Source organism: Panulirus ornatus, chromosome 1, assembly GCF_036320965.1.
Source record: "Panulirus ornatus isolate Po-2019 chromosome 1, ASM3632096v1, whole genome shotgun sequence".
Taxonomy (NCBI): Eukaryota; Metazoa; Arthropoda; class Malacostraca; order Decapoda; family Palinuridae; genus Panulirus; species Panulirus ornatus.
This window is the reverse complement of record NC_092224.1, coordinates 60,482,858-60,509,864: the sequence shown is the minus strand read 5'-3', so window position 1 is coordinate 60,509,864 and position 27,007 is coordinate 60,482,858. Positions and strand designations below refer to the sequence as shown.

At 41.5% G+C, this 27,007-nt stretch overlaps 1 long non-coding RNA gene across 1 annotated transcript in view; it reads left to right on the top strand.

Moving 5' to 3' along the window:
* LOC139751408 (uncharacterized) overlaps positions 1-15,534 on the top strand; it is a 509,480-nt gene extending 493,946 nt beyond the window's left edge. Inside the window, exon 4 of the long non-coding RNA XR_011713346.1 lies at positions 15,489-15,534. This is a non-coding gene — a long non-coding RNA (uncharacterized lncRNA). The remainder of the gene's footprint in view (positions 1-15,488) is intronic.
* The last annotated feature ends 11,473 nt before the right edge of the window (positions 15,535-27,007 follow it).

The window sequence follows — 27,007 nt, the reverse complement described above, 5'->3', positions numbered from 1 at the left end:
GTTTCTGGACGTCAAGTAAGTGTATGACTGCTGTAAGAAGTGGCCATTTAGTTTACGCACGACTTACAAGACGAGTGACATGGAGATGTTGCTTTCTGTGTAGGTAGTACAGCCACCTAGGAACTAGAGTGATGCCCGCTCCCTATCTTTAAAACTCGTATGAGACTTTAGTCCGACATTACATAATCCCACGGAAATCCTCTTTGTTCTGTTCTTATAGAGGACAGAGGAGCTTATCCTAAACATGAGGAAGAGGAACTATAAAGAATGTTACGGCCTCTCCCTAGTCATGATGATTTGCATTTGTAAAGTATCACAATACCTTGGAGGGGTATAGGAATTACTGACGGGGTAATTCATGAAAGAATAATCATGAATAAGATTTTTTTTTACGGGAAAATTCATGAAAGAATAAGATTTTTTTTTTTACGGGATAATTCATGAGAGTAGAAATATTTCTAGACGTAAATCTAGCTATGATCTATTTCCCTCACTGCAACGCTTGGCACTGGAATCAGCAGTGACGATAAGACAGTGTACAGTGGTGGCTCTTCATTGACCAAATGCTCGACGACGAAGTGTCAACTGAAGCCACTTATGGCAGCCGACCAGCTGTACCCACCATCGTCAGAAGACACGAGCTGTGCCGATTACCGCTGCCTGCCGTACCGTGAACGCCCCCTGAGTCGAGGGGACATTCATATGACACCGTTACATGAGAGCTATTTATTAATTAGTCCGACTACAAAGGGACAGACGAGGGAGAAAAAAAGCTGTCACGCATTTACCATCCCGGGGTCTCTTTTCCTGCACATCCTCTGTGAAGGGGTGCTAATTAATATGTAATCTGGGACTGCTCCCATCTTCCCATGGGAGCCAGTCTCACAAGGGGGATCGGGGAGGGTGTCGTTTGAGGTCGTGCGACGCGCTCGTTGGTCGTCTGTCTCCGTCTAATCGCCTGTCACTCTCCTGATGAGCTTAATGACATGCTTCCTGGATCTCTCTCTCTCTCTCTCTCTCTCTCTCTCTCTCTCTCTCTCTCTCTCTCTCTCTCTCTCTCTCTCTCTCTCTCATTCATTCTCTTTCATCAACACTTTCCCCCTCTGCGTCTTATATATATATATATATATATATATATATATATATATATATATATATATATATATATATATATATATATATATGTATATATATATATATATATATGTATATATATATATATATATATGTATATATATATATATATATATATATATATATATATATATATATATATATATATATATATATATATATATATTTTATTTCTATTTTTTCTATTTTGCTTTGTCGCTGTCTCTCGCGTTAGCGAGGTAGAGCAAGGAAACAGACGAAAGAATGGCCCACCCCTCCCACATACACATGTATATACATACACGTCCACACACGCAAATATACATACCTATATATCTCAACGTATACATATATATACACACACAGACATATACATATATACACATATACATAATTCATACTGTCTGCCTTTATTCATTCCCATCGCCACTCCACCACACATGAAATAACAACCCCCCTCCCCCCCATGTGCTCGAGGTAGCACTAGGAAAAAGACAACAAAGGCCACATTCGTTTACACTCAGTCTCTAGCTGTCATGCAATAATGCACTGAAACCACAGCTCCCTTTCCACATCCAGGCCCCACAGAACTTTCCATGGTTTACCCCAGACGCTTCATATGCCCTGGTTCAATCCATTGACAGCACGTCGACCCCGGTATACCAACATCGTTCCAATTCACTCTATACCTTGCACGCCTTTCACCCTCATGCATGTTCAGGCCCCGATCACTCAAAATCTTTTTCACTCCATCTTTCCACCTCTAATTTGGTCTCCCACCTCTCCTCGTTCTCTCCACCTCTGAAACATATATTCTCTTAGTCAGTCTTTCCTCACTCATTCTCTCCTTGAGACCAAACCATTTCAAAACGCCCTCTTCTGCTCTCTCAACCCCACTCTTTTTATTAACACACATCTCTCTTACCCTTTCATTACTTACTCGATCAAACCTCCTAACACCACACATTGTCCTCAAACATCTCATTTCCAGCACATCTACCCTCCTCTGCACAACTCTATCCATCGCCCACGCCTCGCAACCACATAACATTGTTGGAACCACTATTCCTTCAAACTTACCCATTTTTGCTTTCCGAGATAATATTCTCGACTTCCACACATTCTTCAAGGCTCCCAGGACTTTCGCCCCCTCCCCCACCCTATGATTCACTTCCGTTTCCGTGGTTCCATCCGCTGCCAGATCCACTCCCAGATATCTAAAACACTTCACTTCCTCCAGTTTATCTCCATTCAAACTTACCTCCCAATTTACTTGTCCCTCAACCCTACTGTACCTAATAACCTTGCTCTTATTCACATTTACTCTCAGCTTTTTTCTTTCACACACTTTACCAAACTCAGTCACCAGCTTCTGCAGTTTCTCACACGAATCAGCCACCAGCGCTGTATCATCAGCAAACAACAACTGACTCACTTCCCAAGCTCTCTCATCCACAACAGACAGCAGAATTGCCCCTCTTTCCAAAATTCTTGAATTCACCTCCCTAACAACCCCATCCATAAACAAGTTAAACAACCATGGAGACATCACACACCCCTACCGTAAACCTACATTCACTGAGAACCAATCACTTTCCTCTCTTCCTACACGTACGCATGCCTTACATCCTCGATAAAAACTTTTCACTGCTTCTAACAATTCATATATATATATATATATATATATATATATATATATATATATATATATATATATATATATATATATATATATATATATATATATATATATATATATATTTTTTTTTTTTTTTTTTTTTTTTATACTTTGTCGCTGTCTCCCGCGTTTGCGAGGTAGCGCAAGGAAACAGACGAAAGAAATGGCCCCCCCCCCCCCATACACATGTACATACACACGTCCACACACTCAAATATACATACCTACACAGCTTTCCATGGTTTACCCCAGACGCTTCACATGCCTTGATTCAATCCACTGACAGCACGTCAACCCCTGTATACCACATCGCTCCAATTCACTCTATTCCTTGCCCTCCTTTCACCCTCCTGCATGTTCAGGCCCCGATCACACAAAATCTTTTTCACTCCATCTTTCCACCTCCAATTTGGTCTCCCTCTTCTCCTCGTTCCCTCCACCTCCGACACATATATCCTCTTGGTCAATCTTTCCTCACTCATTCTCTCCATGTGCCCAAACCATTTCAAAACACCCTCTTCTGCTCTCTCAACCACGCTCTTTTTATTTCCACACATCTCTCTTACCCTTACGTTACTTACTCGATCAAACCACCTCACACCACACATTGTCCTCAAACATCTCATTTCCAGCACATCCATCCTCCTGCGCACAACTCTATCCATAGCCCACGCCTCGCAACCATACAACATTGTTGGAACCACTATTCCTTCAAACATACCCATTTTTGCTTTCCGAGATAATGTTCTCGACTTCCACACATTTTTCAAGGCTCCCAAAATTTTCGCCCCCTCCCCCACCCTATGATCCACTTCCGCTTCCATGGTTCCATCCGCTGACATATATATATATATATATTCTTTCACGTTATGATTGGTAATGTCGGAATTCATGAAAAGCCGGGACATTGCGTATAGATCACCTCCGCCAGAGACGCGTCACCGAAGGAAGGCATCAAGACCTCTTATTTCGTTCGTCGTTAGACTTTGTGTCCTGAACTCTGACCAGGAGATGAGACGGTCAGATCTGTTTCATGATGACACGAAAGAAGCTGACAAAAAAAAAATAATATAATCTTCTCGCCTCGTCACAATATATTGTTGAGATGACATATGCCTGATTCACGTCAGCTGGTGCTCATATCAAGTATATAATTCATACCATTCGGTGATGATGTGATACGCGTATAACTACCAGCAGTTAGTGATCATTCAACATGTATAACTCACATCGTTAGTGATGATGTGACGTGTGTATGATTCACAACAGTCAGTGACGACCTGGCGTGCATGATTCACAATGTTCGCGGATGATTTGACGTGTTGATAGCTCACACCTTTGCAGTGGTGACCTGGCGTATTTATGATTCATACCACTTCGTGATAATCTGATGTGCTTATTATTCACATCATTCAGTGATGATTTGTGTGTGTGTGTGTGTGTGTGTGTGTGTGTGTGTGTGTGTGTTTCACACCGTTCAGTGACGATGTGTATGATTCACTCCGTTCATTGATAATGTGTTTGATTCGCTCCGTTCAGCGATGATGTGTATGATTCACTCCGTTTCGTGACGATTTGATTCGCAAGCTTCCCCCTGTTCACCGACAGGTATTGAGTTCACCTCCCAAGTCCTGGGGGGTGTAGATATCATCATCAACACACGAGCCAAGTCCGGACCAAACACCCGATACGAATTTTTGAGTGAAATGTGGACCAATTACTGCGGGATATCCCTCAGCCGGAGCTCCACGCTAATAGCCTTCCGTCACTCTTACTCCAGAATAAGATTACCCAGGTTGGTCATAACCGAACGATACATTTCGTAATGAGTACAGCCTCTGTAATGAGTTCAGCCTCTGTAATGAGATGAGTCCAGCTCTGTAATGAGATGAGTACAGTCTCTCTAATAAAGTGAGTACAGCCTCTGTAATGAGATGAGTACAGTCTCTGTAATGAGATGAATCAGCCTCTGTAATGAGTACAGTCTCTGTAATGAGATAAGTACAGCCTCTGTAATGAGATGAGTTCAGCCTCTGTAATGAGATAATTACAGCCTCTGTAATGAGTTCAGCCTCTGTAATTAGATGCGTACAATATGCGAATGATTACAGCTTCCGGAGTCGACCCTTCCTGTTAACTTGGGAAAGTTTTAGAAATTATATCTCTATATGTGAATCCATCTTGAATACTGTGTTCGGTTTCGGGTACCGTCCTTGAAGGAAGACGTAGACAGAATGGAGCGAGTACAGCTTTGATCTACAAAGATGATACCTGGACTCGAACAGATTCTGTGAGAGCCGACTAAAGGATTTTATTCTATCTAGCTTATAAAAGAGAAGGGTAAGAGGTGGTCTAGTATAGGTATTGAAGATTATCATCATAAGCTTTGATAATCTCCTAAGCAGCTGCTTAAGGCTTGATTCGTCTGATTGAACTCGAAGTAAGAGGCAGGAACTCGTGGGCAAATGTTGTACCTCGCTTGAGGCCAAGTACTTGCCTTTCACCAGGATTGTTAACATAAGGAGTGAATTACCAGACAGAGCGGTATACGTATAAGTCCACGAGTAACATTATTTGCGACTGCTTAGTTACGTGAATAGTTTGTTTTTTTGTTTTTCCTCTTTGAAACATCTATCTGCCTTTCTACTATCGCCAAAAAAATACAGCCTCGAAAGGACCCAGCGATCTGTTGCTTTTTGGATTCTTTTATATTCCTTCTTAAACGAGCTCTAGAAAACCTCAAATAAATAATGATGAACTATGAACCCAGTCTAGCTAGCAGCCCTGATGAGGATTTCTCTACCTACAAATATAGTTTTTTCTTGTGCTCCTTCAAGTGTGGGGACCAGATTAAAGCATATTTTAGATTTAGCTTAATATACGCTATGAGCAGTTGGCTAAATATACATTCAGTTCTTGTATTTGAATGCGATTCTAAAATTTGCCAACAAACAGTCTGTTTCCAGTTCTCCTAAGATGGACTTTGGCGATAGGTTAGATGTATTTGACCACCAAATTTCTCTCACACGCTGGTTCCTACAGCTTATATCCCGCTAGAATATATTCTTATCGAGGTTATATTTCGGTGTGTCCAATCCTCATTACATTAACTCGGGTTAAATTTCAATCTTGTTTCAGAACTTCGGATTTTGTCTAGGTCTCTTTGTAAATCAATGCAGTCCTCATCACTCTTTACATCCCTCATCACCTAGGGATCATCCGCAAACATATTCAGGTATGAATCCAATCCATCTGGCAAGCTAGAAGAGCAGTGGTACCAGAATTCAACTGGTGAAACCGACCCACTTCGAGGAGGTTGCCCCTGACTAGCGTCCTTTATTCTTTCTCCAATGTTCCTGTTTGAGGATCTTGTTCTCTCTCCAGTCTCCTAGATGGTACGGTGTCATGTGCTTTCTGGTAGTTCAGATACACTAAATCCATCCATCCTTCTCTCTGGTCTAGAACGGAGCTCACTTTCTCACAGAAGTCTATGAGCTTCCTTAAGCAGGGCATCATTTCCCCTAATGCATTTTCTTTCTTTCTTTGGTAATTTCTTCCACTGCTTATCGTCATGCATTTAATTCAAGATTCTCTTTTCCAACGGTTTGCAGATCACACTTTTCAGTGAGACTGGTATGTAGTTGAGCATATTATTCCCCTCTTGATTCTTAAAAAAAAGTATGTTTGTCCTCTCAATTCCTGGCATGACCAGTTTGGATACTGGTTTGATGTCTTTAATTTCATTTTCAAGGGAGTTTTATCCAAGTTCATCATATCTAAGAACATGAGACTCGTCACTGGTCAGTTCACGACACATTACAGTATAGTGCTGTAGGGTAAGGGTATGTCGAGCTGATATCTTCTTGTACTTGACAGAGATGATCCTCAGCTGTTCTCATAGTCGCATATAACCATAGGCTGTCCGGACGGGCAGAGCATCAAAATGTCGAATCCTAGCGTGCGTCCGTATACAGTCACTTCACAAGGGTATTGTTCATAATGCTTGAACCCAATGTATTCCTTTTTTGGGGGTATTTATTGCATCAGTGAGGTGTTCAACACAAGTTTTTGAACACCAGCTTGAATGATAGTAATGGACAAAGTTCTGTTTTCGGTCTAACACAATCGATGGCTTTATGTATATACCAATACCAGTATTTGAATGTATCCAGAGAAGTAAACTTGCCTCACATCCACTTTGATTAACATTTAGAACGCACGTACAAATGTCAGCAACAGCAGACTTCACGCTAGTCATAGGATGTTACCACTAAGGGAACACTCGTCAAAGTCGTAGACCATAATAACACTGCCCTTGTTCATCTAGGAGTCAGTAGTAAGTTTATTGACACACTTTACAGCTTTGGGATCACACACACACACACACACACACACACACACACACACACACACACACACAGACACAGAGCACCTCCCACCTGCTAGCACAAAACCATCAGTATAACATTACTACACACTATTCCATAGATTGCATAGGTTCAGCGATAGCACTGAGTGCAAAGTACATGATAAATGAGGAAGATACAAAAATCGTCCTGAATTGAAAATCACTTTTCCCTATCCTGCAGAACTCATTCCTTGCCTCTAGTACTGTTTAGAGACATGTCTGAAATTTGTGTTAATGTATGGTCCGAACGCATTTTACCAAACACTACGTTGATGACCATGAATGGTTCAAATACATTAAGAGTTGCAATTATTCACCTCTAATATTAAGTCCTCGTAGATGTAAGGCCACGCTGTCGCACGTCTCTCTCTCTCTCTCTCTCTCTCTCTCTCTCTCTCTCTCTCTCTCTCTCTCTCTCTCTCTCTCTCTCTCTCTCTCTCTGCAGAGGACCTGGATCCGTGTAAGACAAGATACAACGCATGGTTAAAATGGCTATGACTTTGGACCTCTTGCAGAGTCTATTTTAGCTAGAGTTGAGGTAATCTGGATCATTTACTGGCATGACAGGGTAGATATGAAGAAGATACACTTGTTAAGGGGAGGGGTCAGTACTAGCTGTGTAAACGGGTCATCAGATGTCTGCAGGACTCAGAACTTCAGCGTTCATGACTGAACCAAGTCCACGTTCATCACTTACGACGGGGAAGGCATCAAGCACTGTCTATATTCAGGATCATCCTGTATACAGACATCAGCGGCATCAGATAGCAGTAACTCCATTGATACCTTATAACTCTTTACTACTGTATACCTCAGTGCATTAAAGAGCTCGGGGGCTGAGTACGCTCTCTTACTGGACACGTAATGCCGTACACTCTCTCCTGTTGCCGACACATGGAAACATAACATATGCAGATTGGTCTGACAAGTACCTCTTTATCCCTTTGATATTTAACCATGAATGCCAAGCTCAACAAGGCTGTTCGAGAATGATTTGTCAGCTGTGTCAGAATTTGCTTTTAAATGAATAAGATTAGGCGAGAGCTTTTTATTGTTTGAAATGTTTTGTGTCGCATTATTTGTTGGGTAAATTAGATATTACAGATAAATATATTTCACTTTTTTCACCGTCTTTTAGAATGTTATCGTAAATTAGATAGATCTAGCGATAAGGCTTAGTGCACGATATAGTCTGCTGTTCTCTTGACATTCCATCGCTTCTGATCGATGTAGAAGAAAAAAAATCTATGCCCATATTCCCAGTCTGGAGCTCGTACACCATATTAGAAAATGGGAGTGATTTTTCTCATGATGTACGAAACTCGTCCTTTTTATCTTGATCATTTCACGTGTCGTCTTTCATATTGCAGATTTGAAATATATTTACGACGTGCAATTCATCCCTCGGGATAGGGGAGAAAGAATACTTTTCATGTATTCCCTGCTTGTCGTACAAGGCGACTAAAAGGGGAGGGAGCGGGGGGCCTGGAAATCCTCCCCTCCAGTTTTGACTTTTCCAAAAGTAGGAACAGAGAAGGAGACCAAGTGAGGATTTTCCCTCATAGATTCAGTCCTCTGTTCTTAACGCTACCTCGCTAGCGTGGGAAATGGCGAATATGTATAAAAAAAGAAAAGATGAATAGAAATATATCTATATTTTTTTATTTTTTGTACATTGTCGCTGTGTCCCGCGTTAGCGAGTAGCGCAAGGAAACAGACGAAAGAATGGCCCAACCCACCAACATACACATATATATACACATACCCAGACATATACATATATACACATGTACATGATTCATACTTGCTGCCTTTATTCATCCCCGTCGCCACCCCGCCACACATGAAATGACGTCCCCCCCCCTACCCCCGCACGCGCGCGAGGTAGCGCTATGAAAAGACAACAAAGGCTATATTCGTTCACACTCAGCCTCTAGCTGTCATGTATAATGCACTGAAACCACAGCTCCCTTTCCACATCCAAGCCCCACAGAATTTTCCATGGTTTACCCCAGACGCTTCACGCGCCCTGGGTCTATCCATTGACAGCACGTCGATTTCGGTATACCACATCGTTCCAATTCACTCTATTCCTTGCACACCTTTCACCCTCCTGCATGTTCAGGCCCCAATCGCTCAAAACCTTTTTCACTCCTCCTTCCACCTCCAGTTTGGTCTCCCACTTTTCCTCGTTCCCTCCACCTCTTACACGTATATCCTCTTTGTCAATATTTCCTTACTCATTCTCTCCGTGTGACCAAACCATTTCAATACATCCTCTTCTGCTCTCTCAACTACACTCATTTTTTTATTACCACACATCTCTCTTACCCTTTCATTACTTACTTGATCAAATCACCTCACACCACATATTGTCCCCAAACGTCTCATTTCCAATACATCCACCCTCCTCCGCACAACCCTATCTATAGCCCACGCCTCACAACCATATAACATTGTTGGAATCACTATTCCTTCAAAATACCCATTTTTGCTTTCCGAGATAATGTTCTCGCCTTCCACACATGCTTCAACACTCCCAGAACTTTCGCCCCCTCCCCCACCCTATGACTCACTTCCGCTTTCATGGTTCCATCCGCTGCCAAATCCACTCCCAGATATCTAAAACACTTCCTCAAGTATATATATATATATATATATATATATATATATATATATATATATATATATATATATATATATATATATATTTGTGTGTGTGTGTGTGACTTATTCAGTGTTACTGTCTCCTAGCTGTGATCAGCAGCGATTAACGCAGTCGTGTGTTTAATCGAAATGCCGCCTTACACATGCAAACAGGCGGGTTGGGGGACCTGGGACAGCTGGCCACTCAACATACGCGCTGACTGACGTTAGTTTGTTTTAAAGTGGGGCTGTCGGTGCTGCGCCCAGCACCTGTAAACAGGTCATGCACGCTATGCCGTGTGCCCTTCAGCCGATCCTGGCACATTTCGAGATAATTGTGCACTGGCTACAAACGGTGTTACACCTAGCATCACATGACATCCATCAAAGGACTGGAGCTTTTCATGTCAGTCATACAAAACGGATTAAGCATATATATAGTTTTTTCAAACTGCTTTCACCACATCTGAACCATTCAGGGTGTGGGTGTGTGTGTGTGTGTGGTTGCTTACCTGTGGGTTTGTGTTTGTACATGTGTGAGTATAAGTGTGTGAATACTGTTTGTGCGTTATGTGTTGTGTGTTGCTCCATCTTTTATCCTCATGTGTATGTATCATGTCTTTATACGTATGCATGTACACACACACACACACACACACACACACACACACACACACACACACACACACACACACACACACACCAGTTTAAGCTAGATACCCATAAATCTACCTGTGAACGTGTGTATATATGTGCTTTGTGTGAAAAGGAATTAGCCCTTTTGCAAGAGGGAAATCAGGCGAAACTCGGACTTGTGTTCCTATTATTCCATACCTGTATCTATTTATACCAATGCTGTAAACGTGGCCTAACGCACACGCTCATCTGTGTCGCCAAACTCGTATGCCTAATGGCCAAAGAACAGGTGACCGTCCATGATTAGTCGAAGGCTTCACGACTGATGGTTTCGGTCAATCACTTGCAAATCAACCCTCGTCATCGAATGCCGATCCCGCTGATTAATTATGGGCTACTTTCACCAACCTGGTCCCTTTACGACCCCCGGGATAAGGTTCAAATTCTTTTTCATCCGCGAGTTGTCGGTTACGATGCTTTCACGGTGGAGAAATGATCGTGTGTCACCATGACAGCGGGAGGGTACGAAGTGGGCGTACGTACTTGTGTTGGTCATCGCCTCACACTCCCAACTTCCTCCTCCCTCGTCACTTTAGTATAGATCAACACGGGCGGAAGGAAGTTGGTGGCTGCCGTATGCAGAGCTGCGTGAGGACAGGAATATTACACGGGGTCTACACGGGAGACGCGCTTAACTTTCTTGAAACGTTGTGAATTATTAGTCTATCTTTTTCTTGATGTTCGTTGTTTGGTGGCTGGACGAAGCACGGTCGGGGAAGAATAACGTCAGGGAAACATGGCAATACGTCTTATCACTATATATATATATATATATATATATATATATATATATATATATATATATATATATATATATATATTCCTATGAGTCCACGGGGAAAATGAAATACGACAAGTTCCCAAGTGCACTTTCGTGTAATAATCACATCATCAGGGGAGACACAAGAGAAAAACATAATAGTCAGTTGATATACATCGAAGAGACAAAGCTAGGACGCCATTTGGTAAACATGCGTTTACCGAATGGCGTCCTAGCTTCGTCTCTTCGATGTATATCAACTGATTGTTATATTCCTCTCTTGTGTCTTCCCTGATGATGTGATTATTACACGAAAGTGCACTTGGGAACTTACGTAGTTCATTTTCCCCGTGGACTCATAGGTATATCTGGATCATGCGCAAAATTGTGATCCTTTCCAATATATATATATATATATATATATATATATATATATATGGTAGTAGTTCACATGCACACGTGACATGAGGCCTGAAAATACCTATTGCATGTAATAGATGCATGAATTGCAAACATTCATGCCATTACCAGAGAACAGGAGGACAGCAACATAACGAGACGTCGTTACACTAGACGAAAAAGAAACTTTTGACTTAAAGAACTCTGTTGACATATTGGGCATGGGGACCACAGCCTCCATATTGTGCAAGGAGACCGTAGTCTCCATATTGGGCAAGAGAACCATAACCTCCATGTTGGGCAAGGGGACCTTAACCTCCATCTGACTGAAGGTTAAGGCTGTCAGGTCTGTCGCTTCATATCTATGAAGTATTCTGAGTTCTATCATATTCCAATTTGTTTCGTAGTATGGCACTCCATTCCCAGATATAGCTCCCACAGAGGCAAAACCTTAATCAGAATATGAAAAGGGTTAACAACAAGGTGAAGTAAGTAGAGAAGGGGAAAAGATATTTACGAGTTTGGGAGGAAAAAGAAAATGTTCCTTTTAAAAAGGAATAGTTCGGGGTTGTTTGAAAAGTCATGAAGGGTACAGAATTCCAAGGCTTCAAGGCGTATTGAAAGAAACTGATATCAAACGTCCGTTGTTAACGGCCACACAGTAATCATGCGACGTGCTATCTTGCTAAGTATTACGTGGTCTAGGTAGTGGTTTGGTGGCGGTGTTGGGGGGGGGGGGGGGAATTAGCATTCAGCTCCATGGAACAAAAACTGTATATCTGTAGGTGCGGTATAGTGAGCCAGCACTGCGGTGCAGGGCAAGTAGATCAAGTTTTATGGCCTGACTGAGGGAACTGATAAGTAGGATTACTTTGTACTCCTCTTCTTCTCAAGTATGTTGAGATATGATCTCTGTGAATGTCATACTCCAGGCAAGACGGATCAGTCCTTTATCGCACTGGGAGTAATTCATCAAAAGAGAAGAAGTCATAGCGTCTGAACAGGTCTTCCAGGTTCTTAGAAGCAGACTTGACTGTTTGTGTAACGTAGGGTTTGAAGGACGGGTTAGATGATGCAGCGATACAAAGTATCCTCACTGTGTTGAGTGGTGTGGAATTATCAAGCAAAGAAAGATGGGGAAGTTGTAACGGGTTTCAGAAAGACAGATGGACAGAAACTGGGTTTAAGAGGTATTAAATGTAGCTTGGTGCGCCTTATCTAGAAGGATTTCTTTCAAAGTCTGAGTTGAAGGAGGAAGTTTTGACGAAGACGAGATGCAGAGTGGACGTGAGAGGGTGGAGTGTATTGGAGAGAAGTGGAGGAAGGCAGCATTGAGTCGCCTGCGTATGATGGCATCTCGTTACGTGCTGAAGAATGGGAATCAATCTTGACAAGAAAACGAAGAGCGTATGATAAGAACCTTGAGGGACACCTTTGGTGAAGGGGAAGGAGGGAGGGCTGGATCCATTAACTGTTACCGAGATAGATTCGCCTTTCGTTGATCACCCGGACATTAGTGGGGTAGAACAGGATATCACGTGGACCTTCTTGCATTACGAAAGCCGTGCTAATGATCAGAGAGATGACTCTTGAGATCCAAGATGTTTGCTTAAGGAACTGGAGGATGAGAAGTAGTTTCAACTTTTATCTGATTTGAACATTTGCGATAACGGTATCGGTAATTTTGGTAAACGATTGTTCTGCAATTAGTGTTTTTGTAAGTAGTGAATAGTGGTATACATGATAACATCCTCACTGGGGAAATAAAGTAATAATTTTGGAAGTTCTAGTGTGAGCGTTATCTTCATCGATCGATGTGACGGTACATTTTTTCCAGATATACAAGTCTCATTGTTCCCGGTGCATTAGATATGATTTTTCTAAAGGTCTGAGAGTCGCCCATGATTCAGCTGTCCTTAGAGCATATTTATGCAGTTGAATCTTCTGTATTAACAATATGATGAATATAAACATCATCAAATCTTTTATGGGGAAGTGATTAACCATCTGATTTAGTCAGACAATGTCGTATGGTTTCTTCGCAGCCAAATACAACAATAGCATTAAGTGGTTTCAGAACATCAGTTACGGATCAATATCCCTCATGGTGCCAGTAGAGCCAAAGTGTTATTGTTACTGAGCTATTTCTGTTTGACATTACATCAGCATGTTCATCTCAAATCATGTGTTTTATTCTTATTAAACTTCTCTGGAAAGCGATTTTCTTATTTCTTTGCATTACCTTAAGAGTATTGATTTTATTTATCCGAGAGTTTGGGATCACAAATTCTTTATGTCTATGAAACACATGCAACAGAAGTAGAAATATGCATAAAGTCAAGCTTTGTTGAAATGTATTGAGTATAAACATGAACTGGGGCAGGTTTCCTACAGGCTTTGGCCTGAAGACCACTGTCTTGATTTCATTGAGAAAGGATCCGAGAAAAGCCTATAACTTACTAACTTCTTCCTCGATTCTGGAAGCTATGATATACGGAACCAGGTTATTGATCTGTTCCAAAAAAGCTGAAGGATCTCTGAATTGGAATCATCGCCACGGAATATCAACGTATCTGTTCCACGGTAAATGAACTTCATATATTTGAGGAACAAGCCCACTGGAAAACGAAATCATATACAGATCTAAAGTAATTAGTGAAAGCGAATTTACCCATTACACAATCTATTGTCCGTCCCCTAAAACTCTTTATTTAATCTTGGAAAAATAATTCCATTATACAGCGTTCTCTTCGCGGAGACATGATTTATTTTCTAATCCAACACAATTTTGGCTTTTCACAAGCCCGTAATGGAATGTTTATGAATCATTTGTCTTTGTTTAGTAATAAGAATTGTAAATATAGTAGTAATTAGTGAAGTGTAGTCCACTTGCACTTTTTTCTCTATGATTATCAGTAATCACTTGTCCTCGAACTGTCGTCTATTTTCAAAGAAAAACAGCTGATACTGAGTAGATTCTGTGTCAAATGTGCAAACACTGAAATTTTAAGACAGTTAAACGAGTTGGAAGCCCTTCATCTAACATTAAGGGATCAGTTTGTTGTGTAAATATTTACTGAGCGAAATATACGGACGTCTCTCTCTCTCTCTCTCTCTCTCTCTCTCTCTCTCTCTCTCTCTCTCTCTCTCTCTCTCTCTCTCTCTCTCTCTCTCCTTGAGACCCACGTTTGTGTTCCTAAGACATTCGTTCCCTGGCAACGTAAGATTCATGACTGACGTGGTAAACAAACTTCACCTTTTGTGTTATGGTAGGCAGACGAACAATGAACTGAGCAAATAATCCCGAGCAGTGAAAAGAGGAACACTTCTTAGTCGAATTCTTTCTGTGATTTGAAAATTTCCTATGTGATATCTCACTTGTGCTACGACAACATAATGAAATCACTTTGGTATAACCTTATTTACAGATCTTACATGTCTTTGTTAGTGAATTAACGAAAATGGTAAATTTGATTACAACCATTCTTCGATGCCACAAACCATTGTCTGCTAAACACCCTGAATTGACTACTAACAACAGATTTTCAGTCGGAATGTTTGTGGAGAAATGATTAGCTTATGTTTAGTATCCCAGGTATCTTGCAAATGGATTTGTTTTGCTCACCAAGATCAGTAACTAAGAAGTTCAAACTTGACCATTCTGTGTTATGCACGCCATGTTCTCTTACCATGCAGTGTTTCCTTACTATAAACATTTTGATGTAATGTTGCAAACCCATTGTTTCAAGGAATCAACTTTCTCATCATGATTATGTATGTATTTCCAGACGTTCGTGGCTGTCGGCTTGGGTAACCGGGTCATCTGCTCAAGGTAAGACACCGCATATCAGATGAATGGTCCATTGTCTCTACCTGTTTCTGTAATGTCATGTCATCACCTTCGGTATCAGCTGGATATGGTAGAATGGAATTGGAAAGAGAATGTTCTTTCTTCATCATTATCATCATGGATTCGTTAGAATTATCGTTCTGTCTATAACGAAGCCGTTTCGTCTATAAGAGTCTCGGGGAAGCTGATGTTTCTGCATTTTTATGAATGGATGAATCCTCTCCTCCGGGCACCATCCCATGTGTTCTCCATCCATCATCTTCATCAGATGTTTGATGCCTGTTGAGGCTTAGATTCATCATCCATTTTGTTTTTGTTTTCATGTGGCTAAATCGCCCTCGATGAGTCTTCCCAGTGGTTCCCTTTGGACTGGGTGCAAAGTTGGAAGAAAAATTTTAACTTTCTTTAAAACAGTGATCCGAATGAGCCTCCATTTCAAGTGATTAAATCCGTATCCATGTCTTCGATTAGAATTTTGGGGGTGACTCTAATGTGCCGTGGCGTTTATGCTAACATCCCAATACGTAGGCTACAGTTTCGCTTTTTTTTCCGTTACATCTTTTGAGGGCTAAGATGTTCTAGAAGCACAGTCATGTTAAATCTTCACAATTCACAGTTCATGATCTTTCAGCGCCTCAGTGCAACGAGGCATAAACTTGCATCCTGAAGGGAAGCCATGTTCGTCCTAACTACAGACACATCATCCATATAAATACAGATAGGACCGGAATGGTGTTATTGATTATGATCAACTCCCTAAAAAGGATGAAATTTAATAATGACAGTATAAATCTATACAGTGGGTAGGAGATAACAAGGGCAGTGCACTCCTGTGGTTCACTTCACATCACCCCTGGAGTCCTAGGAAATCGCGTTGTTGATATGATTTGATCAAGTGTTCATCATTCTCAATACCGTCTGCAAATGCCATCAGTGTCTCGTTGTAATTTAGAAAAGCAAGTGACAGATTCGCCCCAATATCCTTCTTCCAGGATCCCAATCAAAAGCTTTTAGATGACCCAGGAAGGTCATATTAAGTGGCATGCTTCTGCCATCCTGTTTCCCCAAGTATTCGTATTGTGAAAGAGATCAATTGGTCCACGATTAATTCTGAAAAAGTATTTTTCTTTTTATTTTCTGATGTTTCGCCTCCATGTACTTCGGCAGTCGTTTTTCAAGGATGCTCTCATACATTTGTGGATATGGCAGACTGTTTCCCTCATTTTCGGTAATCAAACCGTTTACCGTTCTAATACATAAGACAAGTAACCACACGTTCCTATTCTTGCTGTATTGTTGAAGTGAGGGTCCAAGGCTGTCAAGTACTTCATGCAGTTCACGAAATCTGTTTCCCCCATGTTTATGAATATCTGTAATTACTTTACGATTCCTTAATCCTTCACATTCTAATTTCATGTAATACATTTTGAATCTTCTGAAGAGAAATAGTTGCTGGTAGGATCTTCATCTTCAGCATCACTGCCTCTGTTGCAAGCCGCAATTTCTAGCCTTGGTCAAGGTCATGCGTGCAGTGAGAACGTGTGTAGTCTAAGAATTGTCAAGAGCTTTTGCAAAAGAGTTCACGTGTTTGCGATTAGTAGTTATAACTTTACGCTGACGGCATTAACTACCGTGGCAGTTGGTGGCCTCAACCCCAATTAACCAACCACCGTCCGAGTTACTCATGTCTACGAACGTATCTCCGATATTGGTCCTCTAGCATCTCCTTGCCTGCTGATCTCCTCAACGATACGCAACGTTATGCTTTAGTTTCTTTTAACCAATATCCTGGAACCAGTTTCCAGGAAATCTTGTGTCAGCCTCTTCCTTAGATTTCCCTTGTCTTTATGTGATCTCATCGTTATTCCTATATTGTTATTAATCCTGTGTGGATTTTGATCTTCTGCAAGGCACTCGCTTGGACATTTGAATCTCCAAAAGGATTGTATCCTTCTTTGTCTCTCCTGATTCCATTTTCTACAGCACATCCAATCCTCTTAAGCTGGCTGTGCCGTTTTATCCTCGGTCATCTCTCACTCCCACTTACCAGCACATCCTCTCGCACAGCACTTACTGGCTGCCGCTATGTCTTGATCTTTCCCTCTCCGTGGAACGTGGTACGCGAGGCATCTTCATATTTAGTTTTACTACCAGCGATCCTGTCGTTAGGATCCAAAGATGGAAGTTGGCATTGCCCTAAGGTGTCTAAATGAATGATCATCGATCAACACAAAAACGTTTTCATTACTTTTTTTTTTTAATTCTATTCGGTGTGTAGAAGAGGTATTTGTGATTCCCCTTTCATCTCTCAGAAAAGAAAATATATATTTCTTTGTCTTTCCTGCAGAATTTCTATTCTTAATAAATCTTATACACAGAAACTGGTGCAAAGTTGACTCTCTCTCTCTCTCTCTCTCTCTCTCTCTTTTAGAGAATCATTCTCAGTACACGACGATTAAGTTCACCAAAAAACTTTTTTCGACAAACCAGTAAAGGAAAGGAATTCATTTAATGACCGCGTCCCCCCCCGAGTCTAACATGCATCTTTGACATGGGCATAATTCATTCAGAGCCATATTGTCTAATATTAAGGGTTGTGATTTATATACGAGACCTCTAAACCATGCTGCCCACACATGCTGAGTAAACGTGAAAATTAGCTTCATGGAGCTAGCTGGAGGGTTCTCTGTTATTCTCTGTCTGGTTATTGTTTACAGTGCACTTCAACATTCAGGATGTAAGTAAACAATGACTGTAGCAAATATACACAAGACGTTACACACTTCTTTAAGGAACGGAAATAGTTAGATCTATCACTCCGAACCTCTTTTGTTGTAAGCTTCTTAATACGTTGCACAGAACAAATATTCCAAACTTCCCCTACATATTATGTATTTCCAACTGTAGATCTGAATGGTATACGTAAGTTTACACTATACAGTCGAGGACGAAAGTCTTAGAACACGGCTGACCAGAATTGTACCAAGCCCTCTGTAACTTTAGGTGGAGACGTAGTGCTCCTACAGCTTCAACTAGGCACATACCAAAGGGCCTCAGTAAAGTCGGAAGTCTGCGCGTCCCATGACTTTTTATCCGCCACGAACAGCCCTTAATTCGAGAGCTGCTTATGAGGGACACCTGATTGCTTTTCCATCGATCATTCTGAACCTTTGAACAAATCAGTCTTGACTGTTTCCCTCAGATTAACTTCTTTCCCTCATTAAATGATAATGAATACTGAGATCAATGTGTATTCAAATATCATTTCTCCAATTTTTGTTCTTTTAAACCATTTTCGAATTCCAATCTGTCGCATAGGTCATGAGGGGTCTCGTTCCTCTTCCTGCTTAGTGAAATCTCACATTTTCTCTCTACTTACTGTTGACGCTTGAAGCCTGAGGATGGAACAGAACGCACAGGGTAATAGTAGTGAGGTATATGATCATAGTGTTATGGATCAGAGCTCATCACGAGCATACATTCAGCACCAACGCTTACGTGGATAATTCCTATCATAGAAATTGTTCCCATTTAGTTTGCCTCATTCTGTTATGAATTAAGCTAGGCATGCCTTACTGACTTCACCGTTCCGCTTTATTTTGCTTCTATTTACCGAGTTCACCGATCTGCATCGGCTATCTCCTCTTTACTGACTTCACCGTTGTGCTTCAGCTGTCTTCTCTTTACTGACTCATCTGTTGTGCTTCAGATAGTTTCTCTTTACTGACTCATCTGTTGTGCTTCAGATAGTTTCTCTGTACTGACTCATCTGTTGTGCTTCAGATAGTTTCTCTTTACTGACTCACCTGTTGTGCTTCAGATAGTTTCTCTGTACTGACTCACCTGTTGTGCTTCAGATAGTTTCTCTTTACTGACTCACCTGTTGTGCTTCAGATAGTTTCTCTGTACTGACTCATCTGTTGTGCTTCAGATAGTTTCTCTTTACTGACTCACCTGTTGTGCTTCAGATAGTTTCTCTGTACTGACTCATCTGTTGTGCTTCAGATAGTTTCTCTTTACTGACTCACCTGTTGTGCTTCAGATAGTTTCTCTGTACTGACTCATCTGTTGTGCTTCAGATAGTTTCTCTGTACTGACTCATCTGTTATGCTTCAGATAGTTTCTCTTTGCCGACTTCACCGTCCTGCTTCCATGCAAGTATTCGCAATGAATAAGTAAGGTTAAGTGAGAATGTGGGGCCCCCAAGTTCACGACAGTGTCGTTACTGTACAATGTGATGCCGGCGCATACATTAGAGATTACCGTAGGCCATATTGGTAGAAATCAGAGTGGAGACATGAGACGTACATACACTATAACACTGACATGAACTGCAGGATACAAATCTGAATGTACCTCGTGTAATCATCCAAGTTACAAACGTGATAAACGTAATCAACTTTTGTGTCAATACTCTCCTCTTCCAGCTCAGTAAGGGTAGCAAGATAATCAATCAGTGTCCTATTTTCCCAACCAGTATTCTTGATGTAAGAAATGATTATATAAACATAGAATTCTTTTGATCTGCATTGCAGTGAACACACACACACACCCACTCACACTCATTGTGTGTGTGTGTGTGTGTGTGTGTGTGTGTGTGTATATATATATATATATATATATATATATATATATATATATATATATATATATATATATATATATATACCCAGTAGCAGAATTCCTTTGAAGTGAAGATTTCCTTGACGCAATTGTGCTCCCTCTCGTCAACTGACAGTGATACAGTAACACCAAGAATGACTCTTCATTAGCCGTGTAACCTCAGGCAGGTAGAATCTGACAACACCTCTGTATATTTTTCTTCGTACTTGTTTGCCGTTTCCTGCTTAGTAAGGTAGCGCCAGGAACAGACAAAGACTGGCATCATTTGCTCACATCCCCTTTGTAGCCGTGACGATAATGCACCGAAACCAAGGCTGCCTTGTTTACAGTTAGACCACACAAACCTTTCTGTAGTTTATCCTGACCGCTTCATATGCCCTGGTTCTGCATAATGACAGCACGTCGTCCCCTGTATACCATATCCCTCCAAACTACTTTATCTCGTATATGCTTCACGCTCTCCTTTATGTTCATGCCCCAAGTCCTCAAATCATCATTCACTCCATGCTTCCATCACCATTTCTGCCTGCCTTTTCTTGTTGTAACTTCCACTTCGTACACAAATGACCTCATTGTCAGCCTCACCTCACTCATTCTCTTCATATGTCTAAACCATTTCAGTAAACCCTCATCATCACATCCTCTCTTAACCCTACTCTTCATACAAATTCACCTCTATTTTACCCTTTCATTTCTTACCTGGTTAACCCTTCTCACACCACACGTTGTCCTCAAGCATTTCATTTCCAACACATCCACTCTCTTCCCTACATTTCAGTCTGTGGCCCACGTCTCTCACCCATGAAAGACCGTTGGCACGACTATACCATCGAACATACCCGTCTGTTCACCTGCAGACACTGACCCCTCTTTCCACACATTCATCAATGCATCTTAGCTTCCTCACCCACCCTATGGCCAACTTCAACTTCCATGTTTCCATCTGCCGTTATAGCCACTCTCAGGCATCGAAAGTACTCCAGTTCCTCTCCATTCACTCTCACACTCCAACACACACACACACACACACACACACACACACACACACACTCATACCATCGTACGCCGAGTACTCGTATATCGACCAGCCATGTTAGGAGGATTGGTCGCCTTCACCAGGATTCGAATCTGGACCCGCGTTGTGTGTAGTCGGGTGAGTCTTAGATCCATAGAAAAATTAAAGCTTTGAATGATGAAGAGCAAAATGAATAACCAAATGTTAATCTTTATCATACAGGCACAGTAGCATAAAGGGACATACGGATGGGCATTGTATGCAGTTAGTTTTCTGATTACCAACCCATACACGATATATTTACTTGTTACGTTTGACTGATGTAACAGATTCATGCTTAATAAACCTCCAGTTTCTGATAGCCATTAAACGCAACGATTCATGTATTCATACTTCACTGTAATCCCACGTCTTATTATATCTCTAACATGTTTTAATTCCCTCCTAATATGTTTTAATTCCCTCTTTTTCTTAACTTCTCGTGTCCTTGACATTTCTTTTTGTCTGAGTGTTTAAGTCATTTAGGCAAATTTTGTAACTGGATTAATACTGGCATTTCACTGGGACTTCTCTTGGAATGAGTGAGCCCCCCTTGTTGCCAGCAGTTAGGAACGACACGCTCTCTACTTGACGTGCAAAAATCCTCGTTATTTATTTACATTCATCCTCAAAGTACAAGGCCTCATAAACGGGTATATGATTCCGCTGAAATACTCATGAGACGTTTTATGGCTAAATTTGTCAAGTAAATAGAAAGACGCGTTACCAAAACCGTTCTCGGAACGAGAGTGAACCAGCATTGGTGGGGAGGGTTGAAACAGACCCGTTCGTGACTTTGCACACCAATTCTTATTCCTTCCTGCTCCTCCTCCTCCTCATCATCATATCACGCAGAGGAGACTGGATGATATTCAGGTTCGATAGTTGTGTTAAGGGGGGAAGGACATCAGCCCTGTCACGCTGGAAGGACTTGTGAGCCCATCCGGAGCTGTGTTGGAAGGTCACTGGTCTATATTAGGTGATGTGGTTTTGGCTAGTGTCTTCCATAGAACGGAGTTGTTCGTTCTCCACAACACAAACAGACGGTTATATGATACCATTTTGTGAGGAAGAACACCGAGTGAAGCATTTCATCACGTGCAACATGAACTTTTTCTCACATATACGCATGGCTTCCCAGCCATGTATTCCGGCAGTTTTTGTACAGCCGAAAGAAAACTATCGTTGCATAATTTTTTATTTAGAAATTATGACACGAAGGATTTTGGAAAATGTTCTATGGGTCTTGCCTTGCATTGGTGGCCTTGCCTCCCTTGTATACAAATTTCTCAATGTGAGTAAAACAAAGTTTTCAGTGTGGAGTATACTGCATGCAAACTGGTGCAATGCATGTTATATGTTTTTGTATATATTTCAAAGTAATTACTGCACCGGACATGTACCATGATTAAGAAATGCGTCTCGCATTCACACTCGCCAACTCTACGAAGACAACAGGAGTCGTACTCTACATTTTGAAATCTCTCGGACCCAACCGCATCGATCATTTTGTTGCTGGGTTTTACGTTGTATGTTGAAACGTATGACTTAGACTCTGGCTCATTTTGTCGATGTATAAAGTGAAAGTGTCATGTGTGTGTGTGTGTGTGTGTGTGTGTGTGTGTGTGTGTGTGTGTGTGTGTGTGTGTGTCGTATGTGATGCTTAGAGTGATTGGTGTTTTGCTCGGAGAGAGAGAGAGAGAGAGAGAGAGAGAGAGAGAGAGAGAGAGAGAGAGAGAGAGATTTGGGTTTGATTATAGTATATCTTGAACTATTCACTTGTACCTGGACAAGTGAAAGATCGTCACAACACAGTTCACACAGAGAAAGCAGCGCACCGTTTTTGCGACCAACAAGTCCACATTTACCTGATGTGTTGCACCGGACTGGACCAATCGATGCCAGTTTCAATTATTCATATCGCTTCATAGTTTAATCACATAAAAGAATAATGTTGTTCGGTAATATGACACACGGGATCAAGTCGGACATTTTTCCACCCAACCTGTGACACTGCCATTATCAACCCAGTACTAGCTACTGACTCAGTAGTACTGGTATAGCTAACAAAGCGAAACTCGAATAGCTAACATAGCGAAAGTAGCTTTTGATTTGCACCAGCTTCCACCACCCACCCACAGAAGACCAGGAAGATATCGGGAGTCTCCATGAAATGACGCTCGGTAGGCGTGGCTGAAATTCAACCACCAATGGCATCCATTATTTCTCCTCTGACAGTAGAGCTTCCCATCAGTCATTCACCTTCCGAAGGCTTGATTTAAGCCATTTACTCGTACGTTACATTACCGTGAATCTATCCCGACCCACTACATGTCTGCATGCATCTACAGTGCGCTCCTGTGTGCTATTCTCTCCACCATGTGTATCAATACACCAGACATACTGAGTGTTGTCAGATTAGAGACAAGTGAGGCATACATGACAGTATTAAAGGCCTTTTGCACTGTGTGCTACGTGACCCCAGAAAATTCTCTCTCTTTTTTTACGCCGTTATTTGTTGGATTTGTATGAGTATATATCTCCATGTTCGGCCGTCTGGTCACAGAGGAAACTATTTGATACGAAGGTTAAAGCACACGGTTAACAATGTCAAATGCTTCAGTGTTCGTGACTGAATGAACTGCTTACTTAAAAATGAAGTGCAGTTTGCCATTTTGTTATATATATATATATATATATATATATATATATATATATATATATATATATATATATATATATATATATATATATAAAATATTGTTTTAGCCAATAAAATAAAAATAATATATATATATATCTTTCATACTATTCGCCATTTCCCGCATTAGCGAGGTAGCGTTAAGAACAGAGGACTGGGCCTTTGAGGGAATATCCTCACCTGGCCCCCTTCTCTGTTCCTTCTTTTGGAAAAAAAAAAAAAAAATGTGAGGGGAGGATTTCCAGCCCCCCGCTCCCTTCCCTTTTAGTCGCCTTCTACGACACGCAGGGAATACGTGGGAAGTATTCTTTCTCCCCTAACCCCAGGGAACTATATATATATATATATATATATATATATATATATATATATATATATATATATATATATGTATATGTAAAACATCGTTTTAGCCAAGTTCTGCTAAATACCATTGCACTTTTGGTATTCTCTAGCTTTTTATTGTTCTTTTCTATTTTCCTATTGTAGTTTGCAGAGGCACCGAAAGATTATAGACACCATTTCTAATGTTATTTTCCATGTCTATTGATGACTGTATGGGACGGGACGTTTCGAGATAACACTTCGCATCATCTGTTTAAGACCAGAATACAGAGTGAAATGAGTGTATAACACAAGTTGGTAATTGAACATATTCACTGTTAGACAAAGAATATATGATCACAGTAATTCAGTACACTAAGCAGACGAAGTGTCTCCTTCTTGGATGATATTCATTGTGGACCGATTTTGTTGATTACATTACATTAGCGCATGTGTTCCTCAGAGGTGGTTCAGTTGGCTGAGGCAGGTCTCGGGAGAGTGAGGTCACACCATGTTCCCGTAGTTCACTTGGCTGAGGAAGGTCTCGGAAGAGTGAGGTCTGAGGTCACACCATGTTTCTGTGGTCACTTGGCTGAGGCAGGTCCCGGAAGAGTGAGGTCTGAGGTCACACCATGTTCCTGTGGTTCAGTTGGCTGAGGCAGGTCTCGGGAGAGAGGTCACGCCATGTTCCTCAGATGTTTGACTGACGTCTGGGTTGTGTATGGTGTTTGGGAAAAGGTTTTCGTGTTCTGTCTTGGCCCGTAATGTGATCGTTCATGGTGGGTTTGGTTTCTAGAAACTGGATGGCTTCTGTCACCCGTAGTCTAGTGTGGCCCTTGCAATATTTGACTAGTCTGGTGTTGGTGGTAAGATGCTGCCGGTTCAAGATGTTATAGTGTTTTACTCGCATGTTTTCCATTTGCCTCTTTGTAGAACATGCGAGGAAAGCCGAAGGCTTAGGGTTGTGCTAGGTATACCATCGTCATTTCCAGTATTGTGAAGTTTTACAACCTTCAGTGGGGCATGAGAACTGGTGAATTACATTTGTATGTTGTAGTGGGTCGGTGGTTTGGGTCATGTTATTTCCCATGATTAGGTTGCACGCTCTTTTGGTTCTTATGGTAGAAGAGTCAATATGATTTCTGTGTTTATGCAGGTGGTATTCCTACTTAGAATGTCGTTCAACACTCTCTTATCTGCCTGTTATCTGGGGTTTTCTGGTGTCTGTAGAACACTGTGTAGTGCCAGGATGTTGCTGGTGTGTGTGTGTGTGTGTGTGTGCGAAAGCTTGCGTTAGAGGAACTAATGTATTTCATTGTCTCATGTGGAATCGGTGAATCCATTGGTTAGTAGGACCTGTTTTGATCTTTGAATTTCTTGATGGAAGATGTCCCAAGGTCACCAGTTTCTGTAGGCTCAGTTGAGTTATTCCCTAATGTCGCTATGTTTGCACCTATGAGGGCATTCGTTGGTCCTAGTTTAAGCATCTTCCCTGGTACGCGGGTATATTGAACGCGCTTGTTACATACTCGCCACTGTGTGTCGTCGTGTCAACATCGAGGAAGAAGCTCTTGTTCTCCATACTCATCCCCATACTCATCTCATATAATGATGTAAGTATATCTTTTAGTCGTCTGGGCCAGACACCTTCACCCTTCGTTCTCCAGTATCTTTTCCATGCGTTCAGATCTCCTGGTGACGTTATTCCTGTAAGACATATCTGGCTTTCCTCTCCCAGGTGGCTTGGTGTGTGTCGTGAGCTTTTGATACGATCTTGGTGTGTGATTCCGAAACTTCTATTAACCCTTGCTCTTTGAGCCCATTTTTAACTTCATCTCTGATTAGTCCACCTCCTTAGTTGCTGATGGATAGAAATATCCTCGTCTGTTCTTGTTCACAGTGGTGTTGCCCAGGGCTTTGATCAGTCTCGTGCTCTCAGCCATCTGTGCTAATGATACAGTCCTGCACTCTTCTTCTCCTTCCTTCCTGTGAGAATCAACCTTCCCCGCTTGCTTGTTCCATGTTTCGTCCCTTAATTCGATTACTCCTCTCATTTCGTACCTAGACAACATTTCCCGGTAGGGTAGACGTAGCAATCCAGTCAAATTGAATATTTCCAAAACACAATTCCGTCCTCTCTCTCTCTCTCTCTCTCTCTCTCTCTCTCTCTCTCTCTCTCTCTCTCTCTCTCTATCTATCTATCTATCTATCTATCTATCTATCTATCTCTACCTACCTAAAATCATCTTCACCTTGTTATTTCCGTCCATATGCTATCAGTATCGTACACTGGGCAGAAAAATAGTTGCTCTACTCTTTCTAGAAACTCTCCACCAGTTGAAATGCGATAACCTGACCTTAAAGAAACTGTATAGAGGCCTCGCTGTGTTTCTCATTATAGCAGCTGCTCTACCTGTGAGGCAGGTTGATTTGTTCCCTCCAACAGTACTGCTGCTGGGCACACTCAGGAGACTCTCCTCTTCCATCTTCCGTCAAGACAGATTTCAGTCAGAAGCAGCTGTCATGCCTTATCAACCTCCCCCTTCCCTCACTTCTCTAATTAACTTTCCTTCGTTACATTTTTTCTTTCACTCTCTCTCTCTCTCTCTCTCTCTCTCTCTCTCTCTCTCTCTCTCTCTCTCTCTCTCTCTCTCTCTCTCTCTCTCTCTCTCTCTCTCTTTCTCTCTCTCTCTCTCGTCCGCGGTAAGCGCTGCCCACTAACCCTTCCTTTTGGCACAAATGTTCTCGTAAAGAT